Source organism: Meleagris gallopavo, chromosome 4, assembly GCF_905368555.1.
Source record: "Meleagris gallopavo chromosome 4, MGAL_WU_HG_1.1, whole genome shotgun sequence".
NCBI classification, from domain to species: domain Eukaryota; kingdom Metazoa; phylum Chordata; class Aves; order Galliformes; family Phasianidae; genus Meleagris; species Meleagris gallopavo.
Genome location: NC_139407.1, coordinates 35,722,554 through 35,742,110, shown reverse-complemented (window position 1 = coordinate 35,742,110; position 19,557 = coordinate 35,722,554). Strand labels below are relative to the sequence as shown.

The window sequence follows — 19,557 nt, the reverse complement described above, 5'->3', positions numbered from 1 at the left end:
GATCTGTTTATTTTTGTTTAGATTTCAGTTGCAATGATTCAACACCAAATAAAATTTTATTTTCATCACACTGGTAGGGTTCTTTAGACTCGTATGGTTCCTACTAACTTACTGTGAAGCTCAGATTACCTCTTTTTAAACATTTTATAATGTTCACTGGCCTCTTTACTAACTACTTCTTTAATTTAGGATGTGTTCTGAAAATGAGTACTAGAAACAAGTAGATGAGAAGAAATTGCATGCTTTCCTCCCCGGGATATATCAAGATTTGCTTTTATTTTGAGGAAGATGGAATTTTAACACCAGCCCACAGAACATTCATTTGGAGAAATTGAAATGCTTTGTTTTGGCATTTTTGATTGAAATAAAACACTGTATTCCTGAACCTGAAATGGTTCATTTTCTTTTGTTCATGAGCTGATCAGCATGTAGCCACATTTGTATTGCTGTTATTGCCTGGGCTCCCATTTTCTCTGTGGGGTTGAGAAATATACGTCCCTAGATAATGTGATTGAAATACATATAGCTAGCTAATGACTAACATGGCTATATAATTGGCTGTAACTTGAAACTCTTCCTCACTTGTGCTACAAATGTCCAAGTTCCCAGAAGACAACATTCTAAGAAAATGATTATCATTGATTTTTAAGCAGAACACATTGTCCTGTTTAATACAATAAATTGTTGCCATTTGAACTCAAAAAAAAAAAAAGGAAAGAAAGAAAGAAAAAGAAAGAAAAAAAAAAAAGCAGCTTTTGGAAGGAAAATACAAACATAATTTTTAGGTGAAATGATTTCCTAATAATTCTGGATTTATGTTCCATGTCAATGTATGCATCAGGAGAGGCCATTCCCTGTCTCTCAGGACCTTGTGGCTTGCTTCTGTAATGACAAATTCTCATTAATGGGAAGGTTCTCAACAGTGGGAAGGAGAAACTGGAAAGCAGAAGAGGTAAAAAGAAGCTACTTATAGCAATCTGTGGCCTGGAAAGACAAATAAAGGGCAATCCTGCAGTTCTTTGCTCAGACGCTCTAGCCAATTAAGCAATTATATTATCACGGGCTTCTCTGAGTAGCTTTTTCTGCCAGCCCATCTGCTCTTCTCCTTAACTTCTCTGAGTCTGCTATTTGCAGCTCTTCCATCTTTCCCTGAGTTGCTTCTCTATCACTGTTTTCTACCTTCTGGCTGTCTTTCCTCAAGCTTCTTCCCTATTATTGATCACATAGCAGCAACTCCTTCCTAAGAACCGCTAGACAAAAGGCCTTACACTTTTATGCTTATATTCTGTGATGATTCAGTATGCTGTAAAAATAAGGTTTTAAAATGCATCACTTTTAAATCTGTTTTTAGTGGCCTTCTGCTTTTCCATATGTGAATAATTCCTCCAAAAAAATTCAAATTCAGTACCTTAAAATGTTTTTCAATTTAATTCAAACCGTAAAGCAAATGTACATCTTTTCTGTGAATTGGAGGAATTGTTGTTCACAGTGTGAAAAGGATATTTTCAAGAAAATATTTGCTTGTTCATCTACGATATTATGTATTTTTCCAAGGATCTATTAATCTGTATTAGTCACTTCTATAGATAAGAAAATGACTCTGAAAGTGAAGGCATTTATCTATTAACAACAAATATATATAGTGCATTACTCCAGTTTGGCTCAATTGTTTTGTTAAATTTGGATATTTAGTTCAGATCCAATTAACAAGACTATCAGAACTGGGCAGCAGATGAGGTAATGTGTAGAAATGAAAAATTGCAGTTCAATTAGATTTTTGTTTTTTCTTAATATTAGGTTAAAGGCATTTATTGACAGGGATATATTTAACTTTGTTTTGCTTTATTTTATTAATTGAACCAAAGATAGAATATGTCAGAGGAAAAACTGAAGTGTTTAAAAGAAAGAAGAAAAGGTGCCTTTAAGACTTGTGAATGTGTTGTGTAACAGCATCCTCCAGCACTTTGCCAGATTGTCTTCTATTATAACAGATCCTAAAATTCAACAACAGCAATATGGATTTATGCACATTTTATATGTATCATAGGAAAGACTTAGCTCTTTTTTTCTCCTCCTTTTTTTTACTAGATCTTTTGTTTCTGCACATAGAAAATCAATCTTATTTAATGCATCAGGAAACTTTCTCTCTTAAGACTCGTTGCCTTTCACTTTGGGTTATCCTCTCAGCCAAATCCTGCAAGATTATAATTGATTTTAAAAGTCAGCAGCAAAAGTATTTGATCTTTGGGTGACAAACAGTCAAAGAGGAGCCCTCAGGATCAGTGTTAAACATCAATGAAATTAAATTCATGCCAGAATAGGCAACTTAGAAAAATTCAAAACCAGCTGTAACGTTGACAGTAATAAATGGAAACTCAGCAAAATGAGGCTATTAGTCAACAACATGTAATGTCATAAACTGGAACAAATCATTATAGAGCAGCTTAGGCCTGAATTAAAACCAAACAAGCTGAAACAGGCAATATTGTTGAGATAGGAACGATGCCTTTATTCAAGATGGTAAAACAACATTTACATTAGAATAAAAGCTGAAGTTCCAGTTGATATGTTCAAGATCATTTGGATATCATCACCTAAAATGGACAAAGGCACCTGTATGCATCTCGTGCACTGAGTGCGAATTTGGGGCCATAACTTAAGAATGGCATTAAGCTATTAGAGTGCCCAAAGGAGGGCTAGGAAGAAGATGACAACTATAGAGAGCAAGATGTATGGGGAGCAGCTGATGTTCCTTGGTTTGTTTGGCCCAGACCAAAAGAGAACGAGACTGAGGGGAGACCTCATCAGCCTACAGCTCCTCAAAAGAAGTGGAAGGTCAGTGCTGATGATACAGACAGGGACCAAGGGAATGGCATGGAGCCATTCAGGGAAGGGTTAGGTTGGGTGTTAGGAAAAGGTTCTTCACCGAAGGATAGTGGGCATGGAACAGGCTCCCCAGGTTGTGGCACCAAGCATTCTGAATTACAAGAATCATTTGAATGGCACTCTCATAAATATGGTTTGATTTTTGGGGTGGTTCTTTGTGGAACCAGGTGTTGGACTTGATGATCCTTTTGATCCTTTCCAATTCTAGATATTCTGTTCCATTCTTTTACATGTACTGCTACTAGTAGTGGAGTGTTCAAATCTAAACCCAGTGACGGAAGTCCCATTAGAGGCAGTAGGAACAGCATGTTGGATGTAGTGGAGGTTTCATTGGTTGTACCATAAAAATGTGAGAGAGACCAAACAATCTTCATTGCTGTTTACTGTTTACAAGAAACAATGGTGGGACTATTAACTACTGTGCTATCACAAGTTACCAAATTCAACGCCATTTATGTCAGACTAAAAGGAAAATGTTAACTGACAGCTAAAGAAATGGCCAAACCTCTTTTTTTGTTGGTGGTTTTTTTTTTTTGGTTTTCTTTTCCTCTTTTCCTTGTGGTTCTTTAAAAGAATTCAAGTAGAAAACTGTAGAGAGAGTAGCTTAAGGCCTGTTTTCTCAAAAATATGTAAGCATAAATACCAAGAGCACCCAAAACAATACTGCTATGGAAAACAGTACGGCAGAGATCAAGGTTGAGTTAAATTGACCAAACATGAAAAAGCACAAAGCAACCTGAAGCCACTTAGCCATAGGACAGATGTATAGGATGCTGTTGAAGTGACACAACCACAGATGAACCAGAAAACTGCTTCCAGGAAGACAAACTGGAAGACAAACTTACACAGCATGTCATCAATTTTCTGAATGATAAGAAATATAGAATGATAAGATATAATGGCAGAAAATGGTGGTTTCTGGTCAAAAACTAAGTAATAAAATTGTGTGAGTGATATTATGTTTTACCATTACACGCAGCTTTTTTTTTTTTTTTTTTTTTTTTCAAATAACGCAAAACACCTGGTTGGGGAATTTTAATTCTAACCCTATCTATGCTGTGCAAAGTAGAATTTTTTTCTATTTGGTCAGATTCCACATATTGCACTTTTAAAAACTAAAGCAAATGAAGAACAGAGTACAATGTTGATTTTTCTGCAGTAGTTCTAAGTAACAATATTGCAATAATCTGATGCACAAATAAGCTCAAGGATACCTAATACTGAAAGAAAAAAGTTGTGCATAAAAATTAATGCTACAATTTAAGTTATGCAAACTTTTACATACTTTTTTGCATATATGCTAACTGAAAATAAGCAGTATTTTCTTCTTAGAGATTTGGAGCAGCTACTTACTCTTGTTAGGAGTGGATCTGAGATATCTCTGAACATGGAGGAATGCTTTATTCACCACACCTTTTGGATCACTCTGTTCTAGGTTGAAAACATTTATATAATGTTTCTTCCTTGTAATCTATCATCCTCTGAAAATATTTTCTTCAGATTATTGTGTGTTGCCTATGTTTTTTTAAGTGGAAAGTTGGTTATTGAATTTTATTCCTCACCCAGGAGGTATGTAATTAGGATGGATCAGATTTTAGTTCATTTTAATTTCTTTTCTAGAAGCAGGAAACAGTATAACAGATCGTGCATACAGGTCCATTTCTATGAGTGCTGTCTGCAATTCCAAGTACAGATACAGGTTTAAATCTCAGTCTACTGTGTTTCAACCAAGAAATGGAAATAAGTATCTAGGCAGCATAGACATAGGAAATCAAGTATAGATTTAATTTTCATCACAGGCCCAAATATTTAATCATCACAGAATGATTAGTACACACAGTTTCATTCACTTGCATAATTCACTCAGTGCACATTCATTCATACTTGAAGTCCGCTCTGAGTTTTGAAGGGCTCTGCCTTCACACAAAGCAGCACCAATCTGTCTACAAGTCCTTCATTATCAGTCATCCTTCCAGGCTGAGAAAGCTAGGAATTACCATTTAGTAGTCAATAGTCACGAGTGCCTGTGGCTTTAGCTGATATTATTAAAGTTAATAAAAAGCCTTGTATTGCCACTTAGAACGAGGTGACTTTTAAATCTTTTATTAGTGCTCTGAAATCTAGGTCTGCTCTAGACTCCATTAAAGCCAGTGGAAGACTTTTTATTGACTTGGAAGAATCAATAATGTGAATAGCTTCTCATGTTCCTTCTTCCAGTTTTCATCTCTGCATTGGCTTTCCTATCTGTGTCTCCAGGTGATGAAGTCAGTTAACTCCAATGCAAACAACAAGCCGAAATAAACCAAGCAAATCCCACTCTTTTATCTACGTTTTCAAGCTTGTGAGACTTTAGCAGGCATCGAGGTGACTTTGTGCCAGCTGGTGACCTTGTAACACTGACTTGGCTGTGCTTTCAGTCCTGTTTTCAAGGCCTTTTTGTTGTTTCTCCCTTGGTTGTACTAAAGTCTGTTGCTTTGTCAAATATTTGTTTCTGTTTCTGTGTGAGTAAACATCTAACATAAAATTGTTTCAGAATTTGTATTCAGCTGACTGTTGTGCTACTGTTTACTAGAGTTCAAAACCTGGGCAAATAGCAATTTGTTTGGGCTGAATAAGTAATACCTTATTTTAGAGGGCACAAATAGCCATGTAATTATTTTGAATTAAGAAATTACCATATCATTTCAGGCTCATTACATGGATATTTATTCTCAGCAGATTATGTGCAGACTGTTACAATAATAACTAATGTAACTTTTATTTTAAAAGAAAAATAAGTTTAATAGAAAAGAAAGAAGGGACACACTTGTGGTGAGCCTCAAGGCCTTCAAATGGAAATTCCACCAGAGATGTATGGAGCTACATTTTCAGGTTGAATACTAAATGATTTACAGTTCTTGCACAGTGCTAAAATGAAGAAGCAGTTAGCAATGCACTTCTTATTTCGTACTGTTTCACATGGTATGGCAAAGAGTTGTAGACTACACAATCCTAATTAGGAAGGGCAGAATTCCTTCAAATGGCTGAAGAGATTGTTTATATGTTTTTCATCTATAATGTCTAAATAGTATAATTTCTTAAAAAGTGAACTTCTAATGGTTACCACTCTAGTTTTTTCAAATACTTGTCAGGAAACTACTGGTCATGAAATCTATAGCTCTCCTGGAAGCTCTCCATTGATGCTTGGCTCTTGAAACAGAAATACCCTGAGTTGACACAATATCTTGGGAGCATTGGCAGCTCTAACTCAAGCAGAGAGTGAGAGCAATGAGCTGAGAAGTGCCTCAGCTCTGAAGTCTCCATTCTTACCTTTCTATAGTAGAGCAATTAACTGATTTGTGGGCTAACTGAATTCAGTTTTCTCTGGGTTCATTGCACTTCTGTGCTCAAACGCATCGCCATGAGGGTGGTGTGCTTCCATCAGTTAAAGCCCTCTCCAACCTAACACTGAATCTGTGTTGTGTTTCTTCCAAGACACTGATCACAGACTAAGGACCAACAGTTTCTGAAGGACCCCATCCAATAGACACTGTGAGTCTTCAGTGATCTCTGCATCAGGTCTCTATCATGCTCCAGCTTATTTCACAGGACCTATGGGTGACCCAAGTCTTCAGCTTTCCCAGTTCAGCTTTCTCAAACAAAAGTAAGATTGCTCTTGGTTTCCTTTCATGATTATAAATGCCTATTTAATCTTTCTAATCTTAACAGCAGCTGAAAAGGCTAGCAGACAAAAATGTGAGAATATTTGCTGTGAGGTAGAAATTCACCTAGTCATAAAATAATTGCTTCTAAACTGTTATTCATTCATGGCATGATTCTAATTACATTATACTTAAGGGATCATAATGAAACAGACTTCCAAATTTACCCTGGAGCATTTTTTTTCTGCAATATTGGATAGGAAAGCTGTAATTTGAATAAATGAAATGAGTAACTGAAGACAGACTCTCCACTTTCCCTCTCCCCTGTATGTCTCATTAAAAATTAAAAACAAAAAAAATAAACAAAACAAAAACTAAAACTGTATCATTTAAGTAATTAGTAAGATATTGACAAAATGTAGAAAGTGCGCAGCAGGTATTTTGTATACTCAGCTGAAAACAAATTAATAATCCAGATTTCTGTACAGATAAGCCAACCTTGTTTTCTGAAGGGCAGAATTCTTATATGTGCATCATCAGCTGAAGATGCAGGAGGCAGTGTGCAAAAAAATGTTCATGGAAGATGTAAATAGCCTTGTTATTCATTTGAGAAAGGGAGAGCAATGTGTGTTATATAGATGCAGACCTTAGTTCTTAGAATAAAGGAGGTAGTGAGTGCTGTTGCTGTTCAGCACAAGAGAAACCAAAATAAGTATTGGAGAATTGCAGTATATTTGCTGTGATATACAACAGAAAGAAATGAATAGATTGTACTTCAGACCTTTCCTTGCCTTTCCTTCCACTCCCATGAGCTTGCCCTGCTCTAACTGCATTCCTCAGCTGTAATGGCAGTTTCCTGAAAATCAAAATTTCCTCTCTGTTGTGAAGCTGAGCTTTGTGAAAGTCAGAACTCTCTTCTTGTTCTGATTCAGTGCATTTCTTTTTTTGGTCTTGTTCCTTTATAATACTGGCTTGATTTCAGTTAATTAATTCAGGTCAGTGCATTCCTTCCACAGATGGTTGGAAACACAGGATGTTTTCCAAAGGCTTTGAGAATGAGCACGTCCAGTGAGATGAGGCAGCTATTAAAGAGCTGAACGCAGGCCAACGCACCTGAATATGATCTAATGAACATAGTGCAAGTAGGCATTTCGGATGTGTTTATTAGACAAGTCATTTAATGACAGATCTCCCCGATATATGTGGATGTTGTCCTTCATGTTTCAAAATTTACCTCTAAATTAAAAGCAGCCTGTTCTTTTGCTCCACCCTCAAATTACTACTTAGTCTTAATTCCCAAAATCGCTGTGTTTCACTACTATGAAAGAAAAGAATTCTTTCAGTGTCCTATTTTCACTCTTGATATTTTACTTTTAGAAAGGATACAGGGAAGATGTGCTATTTCACAGGGACCCTTCACTGTGTATCAATAGATGGCAGTAGTTGAATTTTCATATTAAAAAAAAAAAAAGTACCTGGAAAATTGCTGCAATTGGCTTTTTTTTTGTAGGGAAGAATGAATGTACTCCTTTATGGGTTAAAAGTGAGGCATGTTCTTTCATAAATCAGAGTCAACATGCAATTTCCCTTCTTTCTTTCATTCTTAAAAATATAAAGATCAAGTTTCTTAAAACAGCACCACATTTGCTGGAAGCCATAAACTGAAATGTTCCACATGTTCAACAAAGGATTAGAAACAAGATTTGATTCAATTCGATAAATGTTTCATCAGAACTTCTTTGGAAACTTTTTATTCGTGGAATGATTATAATTATTCACTTACAAACAGATCACCGATATCTGTACCATAATCCTGAATCAGGAATTCTCACAGTTTAACAGCATTTACTTCTTCTGGATTTTCCCCTATTATTTTCTTAATAAAAATACACACGTTATGTTGCCCCCTTGTACGTATGACTTAGTTTACTCTATTTGAAAATGGCTGTTTTAGTAATTCTAGTGAGTATGAAAGCAAGACCATAAATGACTGTAACATCCTTTGTTTTAATGGAACAAGTCCAAAGAGAGGTCCATTTAACTAGTTAGTCTGGAATTTGGGTAGATATCAAAGATATTAATATATTTAGTCTAATTTTCAAAAATTTCTGTGTGGATCATCTTTCTGTTATCAAGATGACTCTGAATTAGGAAATAGTTCTCTACTTGTTCCTGAGAATTCTACTAGGTGCTATCTTCTTATTAAAGTGCACAAACATACTTGAAGAACTGTCCTTTTGTTACCAAGGAGGAGTGTACATCATTTATTTACTTATAGAAAGAATAAAACTAAAGTAATTTGTAGTTGGAAACTACCTGAAGAGGTCATCTAAGTATTTCTTATTCAGTGAGGCAAATTTGTGAGTATTCAGATGAATGCCTTCTATGTGTCTGTCTAATGTGGTTCCTACATCCTGACAAAAACAAATAAAACTCTGCAATTATTCTATGTGTGACTAGAGGAGAAAAAGAATTACCTAATAGCAGTAAAGGTTTTTTGTGACATCAAGCCTTGATCTTCATTACAAGTTTATTCTTCTCCTCCATGAGTTCTGCTTATATTTCTTGTAATACAAAATTTACAGTTCATCTAGAGAAATTTTTATAAAATTAACACCTTTTCTCCAAAGGCTTGTGCACATTTATAATATATTTTGATTGAAAACTCATTTTGAACATCTCAGATTTTTAGATTGCTTAGATTTTCCTCATCAGATGGAAAATAGCCTAGTAAGCTAAAATATATATATGCCAACATACCAAAACTTTGTGAAAGGAAACATATAGACTTATGGAAGAAAAATTCTGAACATTTATCTTCCAAATGGGACTATGGAACATTCAGTGCTTTTTTACTAACTCAACTTTTTAATCTTGATCATGATTATTTAAATTTTTTAATTTATAATTTTATTTTATTTTATTTTATTTTTATCTCCCTTTCTGCTAGTGCTTAACTGCTACTACAGTGAGAAACATTCCAAACCAACAGATTCTTATGGCATACATTTCTGTTAGCAGTCAGGGGAAATGCATTACCTAGTAATTGGAAAACCAGTATTTTCAGATTGCTAGTTCAGTTCAGGGGACTATGAAATGCTGCAGGTTTGCAGCTCACTATTATCTAAGCTCTGTGAACCTTGTATTACCAAAACATAGTTTTCCCCAATTTGTTAGGTAAGCTCTCTCTAAATAGAAATGCATTGGCCCAATTATTTTTGTATTCTATTGCCAAGTGACACAATTATTGTATAATTTTAAAATTCTCATTTAATAATGGAATGTTGTTACTGTTGCAGGCTTTGAAAGGTACAAAGCACTGACATACTCAATTCATTAATAATGACTGCACCTTGAAATAAAAGATAACTCCAGATCCTCAAGGTGCCCCATTTAATGCAATTATATGGAAAGGTACCACCTGGACAGAAACAAGAATGTAAGGAAACAAGTTCTGTTGATCAGTATGACTAGTGGTTACCCCAAGAAAACAATAATTTTTAAATGTTATTGAAATTCAAGATACTTTGGCTGAGCTTACTGACAAGATCTTTTAAAAAGCCACACAGAGAGCATTGCTCTCAGGCAAACAGTGGAAATTTAGGACTGTATGATCTTGTCCATCCGTCTCTCATGAAGCTAAAATAAACCTATGTTGCATACTTATCTACTTATTTAACATTTTTCACTTTTTTATAAGCTGAAACCACTAAAATAGATGTTTACATAATTTTGCACACCATCTAAGAGGATGCAATTTTAATCCAAAAGTGAGTTTTACTCACAGACCTACAAGATGTTGCACTTTACATGAGACATTTTGAATGATGAAAAAGAACCTTAAGCAAATGGGTGAAGAATGTTATCTGACATTTCCACTAGATCATAATACATTATTCGAGTCAAACATCTGTCAGCCACATGGTAGTTCATTTTACTAAACTGAGCATTAAAGGCAGCTGTATAACAGTAGTGTTGCTCAAAGAAACTGTAGCCGCTGTTTAATGGGGCAGATGATACTCATATTACCAGCAGTGTGAAACTCCAAATTCCTTTGGTTATTTCCTGTGCCCCTCTCTCTGCTCTTACCCTGGAACTTGACACAGTTTGTACTTCCAGATCTAAAAACATATTCTAGGAATAAAAGAAGATTTAAGTGGCACATGTCTTTCTCATTGCTTTGAAAGTTCAGAGCTCAGATATCATCTTTCCTGAAATCATATTCAAAACATACTGAAGAATAAGGGCGGAAATGAAGAGATTTGACTTAATAAGATTTGTCTCTATCTACTTATAGGATCTTTCTAAAGCAGTGCCCATCTGTAAGCTGTAACCAAAACATCATTTCCAGTTTTCGGAGTAACTTAAAGTGACTCTGTGGAAGTTTGTACTCAAAGATTTGCTGTGAAGAATTAAGCAGGATTTTTTCCCACAGGCACTTTGTATGAATAAGAAAATCTCTTCTAACTTATTATTACAAAGCTGCTGGAGGAGATGGATTTCCAGGGATTAAAAAAAGCCAAAACTAACTTCGTAACCGCTGAGCTTTGAAGAAATTTGTCTGATCCATTTCTCAGAGATCACTGTTTTTTTCAGTAATGGGTTTACAGATTCCTTTTCTTATGGTAAGAAATCCTCATCCAAAGTTGAACAGTTTCTACAATATATCAATCTATCTATCTATATATATGAACACAGCATCAGCAAATAATTTTAGACCAGAATATTGCCAATGAAAAACTGATTCCCTTTTAATTGGACAGATAATATTAACTGTACAGATTTAGATCATGATGTATAATACTACGTGTAGGGCTATGTTTATAAATTAAAAAATCATTTCATTCCAAAATGCTAGTTATTTTGAATCATAAAGATTCAAAAGGATTTCTTGCTTAAATGTAAATGCAGGTGTATGCAATTCAAGGATCAAGGTAATGTTGGACACAAGGCCTCAATAACATTGTATGCTTAACTTTTTTTTCTCAAAGTTTTAGCATTAAACAATAACAACAAAAATAACAACAAAAATACCCAGAAGAAATAGTTACTTTCTTCTATATGTTTTGGTCAATTTACCAATATAAAATGAAAAAAGGGGGAAAAAAGAGTGTAAACTCATAATGTTGTGAGTTAGTTTTATTTCAAGAGCATCTATTTCAGTTCAGGCTGTTCATTTATCCTCAGAATTGCAGATGCTGGATGTACTCTAGAGCTCCTCAAAGCATCGTGTAGACGTAAGCACCAGACTGTCAGAATCCCAGCTGCAGGCTAATGAACATATTTGGATTTAATTTCTTTCTTCTTTCTAATTATTTTTTCTTCCACTAGAGTGGAGACAAGTTAATAAATAAATACACTATAAGAATGTAGAAGAAGCATAGACATTAGTACCACCACTTTTTTCTTCTGCCTAAAGCCTGCTATTCTGCAGAAGGCTCATGGCCTCTTCTTTATGAGGGTTGTTGGGATGATAAGTAAATGCAGTGTTTATTTCCAAGGTTTTTCAGATCTTCTCTCAGAGCCTTGGGTTCACAAGCATTTGCCGTATTTTCATAGAACCACTTGGTGCTTCTATACAGAGTAGATACCTTTCCACAGATGTATCAGTTATGAAAGCAAACCTATTACATTATGGAAAATGCCTGTAGAGTTTGTTCTATATTGAACCAGTCAGTAGAACAGAAATTATTCCCAGATACACGTTTAGTAGTGAATCAGTTCCCTTGTGGATACCTGGGAGTTTTGAGGCTCTGTCCGGCTTCCCACCTATCCCTTCCTGCAAAATCTTTGCATGAAGCAGGCTGATGTGAGAGTTGGATTGTGTTCTTGCTGCTCTCAGCTGCCAGATGCTCTGAGCTTAGTGCAGAGCAAAAGCTAATAATAAGCAGCTGCTGTCCCTGATAGACAGCTGATGGCTGCGTGCGCCTTTGCCCTCCTGCTTTTCTTTCCCCAGAAAGCTGTTCAAATAGGTATGCTGCTCCATCCCCTGTGCAACCAGCCAAGAAGCTGAAATGAGTCTGGATGCAGTCTAGAAATATCCTTGCAGCATAAGAACAAAGCACAAGATGTGCTTTGCAAGCTTCATGGTAACTGATGTAGAACATATTTCTTTGCACTGACTCCAGAAGGGACAATGGACCAAAGAGCTTAAGATCAATTCAGTTTTTCCTGATCCACTTGCTGAGTTGTTCTACTGATGTTGGGAGCAGTCATTCTTGTACTCTAATCACTGTTGTACCACTGGAGCAAGTTTCTGCTAAACTGTTGAAATGATAAACCAGATCTGCATGCAGTTAGCCCAAGCATATATCTCTAAAGGACAAATGCAAACAACATTAGAAACCTCAGAACAAATACTCCAGGGTCTGTGGAAATCTTGAAATTTCTCTTCCTCCTCCATTAGGATACAGGTATTCCCCAAAGACCATCTCTGCTCTTCATTGGTATTTCTGCATCAGAACTGCTTCCTCCCCACCCCCTCCAAGATCTCAGGTGCAAATCAGCTCCTCATTAGGGTGAGCTCTCTTCTCTCTCCTTTCCCTGATGTCCTTGGAAGGATGACAGTAAATCAGAGTTTGCTTTGAAAATGCCTGATGAGTAAAAGGATGCTGAGTGCGGTCAATTTTCCTCCCACCTTCTCTGCCACTAACTCAGACATGACTTCTGGCACTGCTTTAAGCAGTTGTAGCAGGATGGCTGATGTGAGTGCGTGTTATCTACTAAAGTTTTCTTGAACTCATTTTTTTTTCCCCTTTTCCCAGACCGATTTGCTGTCACCTTTAGTAAGGCAAACATGCTTACTTTGCTTTCTGAATATAAATGTTCTTTATAATTACAGATTCAGAGATCTCGCTGTAGTGATTGTTTTAACACCAAGGGAGTTTTTGTATATTTTGTTCTTGAGTATCCAGAGGCTGTGAGAAAAGTATTAATTTTACCTTTTCAATCAAAATAAATAAGATAAAGACAAAAAACATGTTAGCTTAGAACCATGGAAGCATTCTACTGGAAGATGTGTGATAACACAAACAAAATTTAAAATTTTGTTATTTAAAATTTTGTTCAAATATCAGAAGATACCTGTGACTTTCAGCCTTTAATTAAACTGTAGGTGTTTCTTTGTTTACCCTCCCTGTGTTTTACATTTATCAAGAATGAAAAGCCTGAAATGCTTCAGGATGATTGATTGTACTTTGTGTCTGAAATGGCTCCAACCTAGGGCTCTCAGAATTACAGTAAATCTGTGATTTGCTGTGAGTGAGCTTAGTGCACTTGCCGGGTCTGGAAATCATGTAGTGTAACTAAGGTGATAGACCATTCACGGCTTTAATTCTACAAGGTTCAGGAAGCCTCCTGCAAAGTGCTTGCTTTTAGTGATTCTGGAGGAATTGAAAGAACATAGTGTTTTTTTTGTTTGTTTGTTTGTTTTTGTTTTTTTGTTTGTTTGTTTTTAAAGGAAGATAGAAAAAAGTACATAAAGCCTAATGAACATGTGTTGTTTCCTGTGTTTTTAAGTATGGACATTTAAAGGACGTTTTTAAGTATGCTCATTGCTGAGGAGGAGAGCTTAAAGTTCCAGTAATGCACCTTTTGCATTTTTTCAGGTGGGGAGAGGATATGTTTTCTGTTTCACTTTTTAATGAATAGTGTGTAAAAGAAGCTCAATTTCTTTTGTTAGGCTGCAAGACTAAATGCTGTATGTCATATGTAACATTTATGCAAAGTCTCATGATCCGATTTCACTTAATTCAGTGGTACATTAAAATGGAAAAATATTTATTTGTGAGATTTTTTTTTAAAAAAAAAAGAGAGTAAAGAGAATTTTTAAAGAGAATTTTTGAGAGACATCCTCATTGCTGCTCTGGCTTTGCTCTTCATGCAAGGATGTTTCCTGAAGCTCTATATTTGGACTTGGCTCACCCCTCCAAAGCCCAGCTCAGCCGCTGGCCCGTGCAGAGGAGGGCTCAGCTATCTCTGCTGCACAGTCCTCCATGCAAGGAGGCTTTTTTGAGCGACTTGGCGTGTAAGAGAAGATAGTTAAATGGGCAGAGTTGGAGGAGGGGTTTGGCAGCTAGGCAGAGAGATGCACCCCAGCTGCAACTAGCTGGGAGACTGTAAGAACAGCTTTCCTTTCTGCAGAAACAGCCCAGTGCTCAGCTTCTGTATCTACCTGTTTCTAAAGAGTGGTGCATGCAGTTTTGAAAACATTGCAGTAACTGTGTACAGCAGTTTGTCATGCTCTGTAATGTTTTGTTCATGTTTAGGAAAACCAAGCCAAATCTAAGAGTTCACTAGAATAGGGAATCCTGTGCAACATGTGAGGATCCATTACTATGAAGCAGGAAAGAAAAACTAGGCAAAAGAGGGCTTGGTGCTTACCTTCTAGTGTCTCCACAGTTGTGTGATTATTCCTTCTTCTTTTTTTTTTTTTTTTTCTCTCTACTTTTCTGCCTTTATTCATTTGGCAATCTCAGTCTTCTTTTGTCTTTTTTGTTTTTTTCCCCAAGCCTCTACAAGCTCATGTAAAGCCCAGCCTAAGTTGGTGTGTAAAATAATCAAGGATTCTCCTTGTTCAAAACAATTTTTTTGATAGGGCAAGGGGAAATGGCTTCAAACTAAAAAAGGGAAGATTTAGATTGGATAAAAGGAGGAAGTTTTTTACAATAAGGGTGGTGAGGCACTGGCAAAGGTTGCCCAGAGAGGTGGTGGGTATTTTGTTCCTGGAGACACTCAAGGTCAGGCTGAACCAAACTCTGAGCACATGATGTAGCTGTAGGTGTTCCTGTTTGCTGCAGGGGAGTTGGACTAGATGGCATTTACGGATACTTCCAACTCAAGTGATTCTATTAATTTATTAAACTGTGAAGCTCTACTTTAAAAGTTATATTGTATCTTTCATCATAATATCTGTGCTAAATGCTAATGTCTCTACAATCAGCTATATCTGCTTAAACTTTCTAACTCCTAAGGAACCATATTACAAAACAAGGCAGAGCTGTTTCAGGCTGCACTCTATATTTACGGGACAATGATGCCAGATGACAACAGAATTGCAAAGGAAGTGCCTAGTGCATAAAAAATTAATACCTACTAAGTCCTTCTTTTTATGGTAATGATTATAATTATTCGCTCTATGTTTGAACATAATACACTCAGAACAGCAGTTTACCGAATGTACTGGAGATTATTGAACAAAATGCAAGTTGCAGGTCATGTTCGGGTTTTCATTGGGCAAATAACTATCATTTTCTTCTCAATGAAAAATAAAATTGCAGTGTTAGAGGAGGTGTTCAGATTCAGTGCATATAAATGGACAGTTTATATCTGCACTCGGAGGAACTCAGAGGTACATGGAGGAAAATAAGCAGAAGTCAACCACTTATTCTGACAAGATCTGCTTGAGCTAAGGCTTGGGGTCATGCTGAATGGGTGCAGTCACAGTCCTGGAGCTTGGGGATGTAAAGGTTTGGTGAAAGGTGCCATCAATCTAAAAAGCCCAAGGAAACATTTTCCTGGATGGTAGGCAAGCATTCAAAAGTAGAATTTGGTCCCTGATAAATATTGAAATATTGAAAAAACATAAATGTTTATTTATTCTGCATTCCTGTTGTTAATTGTTTATACCATATTTTTCTCAGTCTTTCCAAGAACTGGTAAGACTGAAAATGGGCATTTTTTATGAGAACAAAATGTCCCTTATGATTCCAGGAGCTGTTTTTTAGTATTGGAAAACTGGCTAAACATCACAGGAGATGGCAACGCTGCTGCCTTCCATACAGTCATTGAATGGTTACCTTATGTAAATGCTCACCAATGAATGGAGAGCAATGGGTCATCACTCAGCAAAAGGAGAGAGAGAGTTTGCTGTCTCTCTCTACCACTAGCTGGCTCCAAATTCCTCCCAAAAAGCAATCAATCCTTTACATTTTATACTTGAAATAAAAACGTAATGACTTCTACCTTATAATATGTCCGTAATCATAGAATCATTGAATTGCTTGAGTTGGAAGGGACCTCAAAGGTCATCCAGTTGCAATCCCTCTGCCATGAGCAGGATTGCCAACCACTAGATCGAGCACACACAGTCTGCCCAGGGCGGCATCCAATTATTTACCTATTTTATTTCAAGTAACAAATCTGATGTAAATATTTATTTTTAATAACGAATCATGCTTATGGGCATACTTAACCAGAATTTGCACATCTGATATTTGTTGTACAATTCCTTATACCAAAAAAAAAAAAAAAAAAAAAAAAAAAAAAAAGTACGGCTTAATTGTAACCTTAGTTATTAAGTAAGAAAGCAGTTGATCCTAAATTTGATTAAATCGTTCTTCTTTATTTATAATTTCAGATTCTGCAAAAAGCAAGACCCATATAATTTATTTTAGCTACAATTATGAGGTAGAATGATGTGTCTCTAGATATACCCTTTGCTATCTTTGAGTCTTTCTTTTTTTTTTTTTTAATCTTTTGCTGCAGCTCCTTGTCCAAATTCACATACAAATCCAGAAAGACAAACACTGGATCTGATGAAACATTCAGCAGAATTCATGGTGGTTTGTAGTGCAGCTTGACTAATTAGGCCAGCATTTCCTGTGGTTAGTGTGCAATTTATTTGAAGAGCAAGGTAAGTCTAAAAAGCGTCACTGTGTTTGTGTTGACTGTGAATTTCTTTCCTCTGATTTGAAAATTTCTGTTGCCTGTGTTACTCAGGAGATAATGTAAATGCATTGTAAGATGTTAATGAGGCTTCAGCCCATTTACCTTTGAGGATTTACATTCTTTCCCCTAGCCTCCTCTTAATGATCTGATAGTTCTTTGCTGCGGGAAAAGGAGAGAGATGCAGCTCTGGTAACTAAAGGTCGGGTGCCCTGGGCTGCATAACCTGACATGGTGATAGGACTGAGAAGAAAAGGGAAGAGTACTTCTTTCTCAGTGCTAAGAGCCACCTCACAAAAGACATATGTCTGAAATAACAATGGACTGCAGCCGCATGTTACTAGCCTCCCATTCGATGGTGCTGGAGAAAAAAGCTAAGTTCTTTCAATGTTTAATGATGGCTGAACAAACTTGGAATGAGCTGAGGAAGATGAAAAGTCACAGAAGTTAATGCTCCCCAAATACAGCCAAGCTCAGTAGTCCTTAAAAGCAATTAAAGCACTTTTACCATCTGTTAAGTAATTACTATCCTCATTAGTTATTAGTAGTAGGAGATATGATGTAAAGGGCACAAACACAATGTAAAAAGAACAATTAAATTATTGTGTTTTTTTTTTTTTTTAATAAGGTCATAAAATCTAAGATATTAGTATTGAAATAAAAAAGACAAATGTTCACAGGGGGTTTTGTAGCTGTTCCACTTCAAAAATTAAGCTGTTACGTTTTTCTTAACTCTTGAAAGTTTAACTTGGTTCGTGTGGTTGTTACTAAAATGGTTCAAAGTCTATTTTAATAATCATCTCCAAAACCCAATGTAAGATCAGGAAGATTTAAGGTTTCCAAATACAGTGAGTTATAGCTTGGCTAAAAGCAATTATAGAAAACACAATTTGAGGACCACAATTTGGAACAGATTAAAATCAAGCAACCAAAAAGCCCCTGAGCTGTGTGCCTTTTTAAGATGCGTGACTGTGCACCCAAATATATGCACACAGACTTCTATATAAAGCATTATGTATTTCTAGTGGTTTTTTTTTTTCTTCTTCTTAGTCAAGATAAATTCCCCAAAAGGTATTTCTTTCAAGATAGTAGATGTGTATCTTTAAATTTAACTTGATACCTGTAAGGTTGCAGGATCCTTGTGTATGTTCTTTGTTATTTCTTTTGCTATTCAGTCCTATTTCATTAAAAGAATGCATAAAGGCCAAAGTGGGTAAGTTTCCCTGCAAGTTCATTGTACACATAAGAGCTATACAAAGAGGGAAAACAGTTCTGGACCATTTTTAAGATGTACTCTCAATTGTATTTCATCAATTAATTTAAAGAAAGCAACAGCTAAACAAACAAGCTTCCAAAATATGATGTGGTTTTCTTGTAAGGGGGTATAATTCTCAGTAAATCAAGACAAGTCAGTGAGGTGCAGGTTATTTTGAATGTACTTAAATTGAAACTTTAAAATTGTGCCTATTTCTTCTCATGTTTCTTGCTAAAAAAGGGCTTGCAGATGCATTATTGGGCTTCCCATAAAACTAAAGTTGTTTGCAATTATCCATGTTCTGCTGGGGATAGGAGACAAGTTTACCCATGCTGCAGTAGGATTAATGTCAGTGAAATACCATTTATTTGGAAAAATAACTTGTCTTTTTTCACAAGATCAGGAAGACCCATAAGTAGAAAAGGGTGAACTACAACTGTGTTGAGGCATGCAGACAAAAAAACCTGTCCTAATTATGTAGGTCAGAACAACAGTGTGAGAATTTCCTGATATCAAAAGCAAATAATACCAACAGAGTAGCCTACCCTGGCCATGTATTTGCACAAACAAAACTAATAAAAGGAACTGATTAACTTTCTTAAAAACAGGGAGAAAGCAATGTCCATGCTTTCCAGTATAACCTCATTTTATGGCTGCAACGAGGTAATGTTGGTCAAATCTTGTAAATAATAAAAATAGAGGATTAGCAAATTGCTTTGGGGAGGTGGAAGAGTGGGGGGGGAGTATTATCAAGATAATCAAACAGTAAGTAACAAAAAAGAAATATTAGGAGAGCAAAACTAGGGCCAAAGGGATGATAACGTATGTCTCAGAGGGTTGTATAATCTCAAGGGGCTTGAAGAAGAGGAACACGGCAGGGGGAAGAAGTCAATAAAACAAAGTAGAAAAGTTGTTATTGGTGCTGCTCCAAGGTTCCTTTCAAGAACCTCCATGCCCAATCAGTGCAACTCTTTCCAACATTATCAAGTCTGACATGTTTCCACGTTGTCAAGTCTCCCTGTCCAGAAGGGAGATGGTGTGTCCTCCCTAGCTACAGGGGAAACCCAAGGAGCTGCAGATGTAAAGGGTGGTTATGTCTACAAACAGAAC

At 36.2% G+C, this 19,557-nt stretch overlaps 1 long non-coding RNA gene across 17 annotated transcripts in view; it reads left to right on the top strand.

The window, feature by feature from the left end:
* The window catches only part of LOC116216567 (uncharacterized), a 488,234-nt gene that overhangs the window by 357,281 nt on the left and 111,396 nt on the right, over positions 1–19,557 (top strand). For 16 of the 17 annotated variants that reach the window (XR_014883027.1, XR_014883040.1, XR_014883035.1 and 13 more), the window contains 2 exons: positions 6,361–6,529; positions 17,013–17,160. This is a non-coding gene — a long non-coding RNA (uncharacterized LOC116216567). The remainder of the gene's footprint in view (positions 1–6,360; positions 6,530–17,012; positions 17,161–19,557) is intronic. The other variant, XR_014883033.1, reaches the window with a different exon arrangement.